General features: G+C 38.4%; 1 pseudogene; it reads left to right on the top strand.

Moving 5' to 3' along the window:
- Positions 1-2864: 2864 nt before the first annotated feature.
- Positions 2865-2961, top strand: LOC130033733 (uncharacterized; annotated as a pseudogene).
- Positions 2962-3236: the final 275 nt, after the last annotated feature.

Raw genomic sequence — 3236 nt, 5'->3', positions numbered from 1 at the left:
AATATCACTATATTCAAAATACTGATGTATAAATACAAGTGGAGAGACCATTACAGAGAACACATGCTAGTATATATTAACAGTTTTTCACAGCATCTATATTTTCTGTTTCTGTAAAAATACTTTCTCTGATTTACTAGTTTTCAGTGAATATCATGTAAAATTCACTATTAAAAGGAAAAAGAAACACAGAGAATTGACCCATATATATATCTGCGTGTGTGTGTATGTGTGTTTGTGTATTTGAGCTCCTAAGTATGTCTAAAATAGAATGTAATCAATGAGGAAAAACACTTTGTATGTGAGAGAAAGTAAGCCAGTGTCTAAAATCACACAGCAAATGTCAAAGTCAAGCTAAAATGAGGCTTATAAAATTCTACTTGAATACTTTCTTTCATTACTACGTGCTGTTTTTCCTTGACTGCTAAGTTTAGGGATGATAAATCTAATGAAAAGCTTTGAAAAGTATTATTCCTTACCTGACATGGTCAGAGAAGAGGAAATAACGATGAAAGGTAGACGAGAAGAGGAGACGGTACGAGAGTACGTCTGAACACTGAAGCGGCTTAAGACCGCAAGTGTTCAGTGGAGAGGACTGCTCACTGGTGATTGGTCATTGGTCACTCGTCACTTGCCATGATGATTCAAATTTGTTTACAAGCAACTACATGGGACCCCCAAGATTCTACCAGTTGGTGGTTGGTTTGGTGGGAGAATGATGTCATAAAGTAGGCAGGTGAAAGGTAGAGGCTAGCCAATCAGGAGGTCAGAATCCCAGAAGAAGACCGGATTAGATAGATAGTGGGGTAGAATGAAGCAGGCTAGGGAGATGGAATTCTACAAGACGGTTATAACAGTTTCATCTTCGTCAGACTCTTGTGTTAGAAAAATACTCCCATTATACTCAAGAGCTTAGCTATTTCATTAACTAATCATGAAAATTACCTAATAATTGTTTATATTGCACTGTTAATGAAACAACATTTGTTATTACTAGTATATTTTAGATAACGTTTACAGCACAGCGGGTTGGGCATTTGCCTTGCAGGAGGCCAATCCTGATTCTGATTCCTCTGCCCGGCAAGCTACCCAGAATATCTCGTCCACATAGCAAGAGCCTGGCAAGCTACCCATGACGTATTCGATAGGCTAAAGCCAGTGACAACAAGTGTCACAATTTGTTGTAAGATGTTACTGGTTCCCGCTCGAGCAAATGGATGAACCGCGGGAGGACAGTGCTACAGTGCTATGATTGAAAAAATTGGTGGTTTCTTTCAATATGAGAACACTTACTAGGATAATTTGTAGATGAATCGAGATGTGTTAAAATGTAAATAAAATGAGAAGAAATAGTAAATGCACAGGTTTCTTATTTGTACAAAACAAACAGTTGTTCTCAGTTTAAAACTGTAGAAGATAAAGAAAAACATATACTCATTTGTGTCAAAATTTTTCAACCTGAAAGAAAAGGATCAAAACCAATTTAAGTAATCAAAAAACAAGCAAAACCAACAAATACTGGCAATTAATATGATAGGCCAAGGATGAATGTTTTTAATAAATTAGTGCTGTTAAAAAATCAGTATTTAGCTATTAAACTTCAATAGTAAAAATAAGCATAAACCATGATCATATAATCTGTATTGAAAGAAGTGTAAATGACTGGTAAACACAAGGGCAAGATACTCGCAGATGCCTACCAGGTTCTCTCAGAGTGAGAACTGGACAATAATTGTTGTTGTCTTATCAACAAAATCCAGTCTCTGTATCTTGGCCATTGATGTGATTACATGGCTCCAGGGGCAGTTCGTGGTTGTAACACTTAGCTAGTAGGAGATGGGGGATCTGGTTGGAGGGGGCCCAGTCTTGATCTGAGCAGCCTTGGAGATCTCATCCCCCGGTTGCGCACACCTGGGTTCCTCTGTCAGATTCGTTCATGCATGAGGCTCCTTCAAGCTTGGGGAGAGTGGTTTAAAGTGTACCTATGGCTGGTTGCAGAGGTCTTCAGGTGCCAGGGCTCTGCTCGGCGCGGTGAGGGAAACTCAACACACCCCCTCCAAGGGACCCCGGTGAAGAAAGCCAGGTGCGGGGTCAGGAGACTGTCATTTTAGACATATTTGGAATTAATTTTAGATCAAAAAGTACACATCATTCAAACTACGTATGTGCTTAGTAATAAATTACTATACACTTGTTCAATCACCTAAGAAACCCCACTCTGCTCAGAGAACTAGATTTTTAATTATAGGTCTGTTTTGCCCGTGTGTCATGGCTAAGAATCACTATCATTAGGTATGAAACTCACTATACACAAAGAAGAACACAGGCTGCTTTGAGTCATCTGTGATGTTAATTTGTGTTGGCCATTAAACTTCACTGAGACCCTTTTTTCTGTCCTTTACAGGAGCCTCATGAGTCTCAACTTCCGTTCAAGTTGAACTTATAATAATGTGGAATGAAATCATCAATATGCTCCTCACCTCTTCCTTCAGGAGAAAAATCCTACTTACATTCAAGGTGGTCAAAGTGCAGACAACACCATCCACCTTTTCCTGGAGGTGTACGCGGGACTGAGGTGAGAACAGCAAAAGGCTCTAGTTTAATGGTATTAATGAAGGTTTCAGGGAAGTGCATTAAACAGGACTCATATAACATCTTCTAAAAGAATTATTTTGTAAAACTGATGCCTTGATTATGGTAAAAGATAATATGGTAAAAACCATATTTTTCTTTCTGGGACATTAAAGTTCTAAATCTATCAAGCTGCTTTGAAATACTTTCCTTGATTAGGTACCACTCTCTGCCATAGGGTAAGTAAGGACAACACTCAAAGTAATCAGAAGAGAAAAATTAACTCCTACTAGGTTTGGTTACACATATACTAAAATTGAAATGATACAGAGATTATCATGGTCCTTGCACAGAGACGACATGCAAACTTGTAAAGAGCTCCATATTTTTGTTGCAAGAAGAACTAACACGGTACTTTAAGCTAAGGCAATCCCCACAAGTACAAAAATTCTACATAAAGATAGCACAAATCCCCATAACAACAATCGCTCTCAATGTCTATGGACTAAATGTGCCAATTCAGAGGCACAGAATAGGAAGATGAATTAGAAAACTGAACCCAACATTCTGATGCCTGCAAGAAACACATCTGAGCAATCAAAGCAACCATGGGCTAAAAGTAAAAGGCTGGAAAACAAGTCTTCAAGAAAAGAACACCTCCACAA

This window comes from Sorex fumeus, unplaced genomic scaffold (genome assembly GCF_029834395.1).
Source record: "Sorex fumeus unplaced genomic scaffold, SorFum_2.1 ptg000054l, whole genome shotgun sequence".
Classification (NCBI taxonomy): domain Eukaryota; kingdom Metazoa; phylum Chordata; class Mammalia; order Eulipotyphla; family Soricidae; genus Sorex; species Sorex fumeus.
Note: the sequence above shows the minus strand (reverse complement) of the source record. Positions and strands in the feature narration are given on the sequence as shown.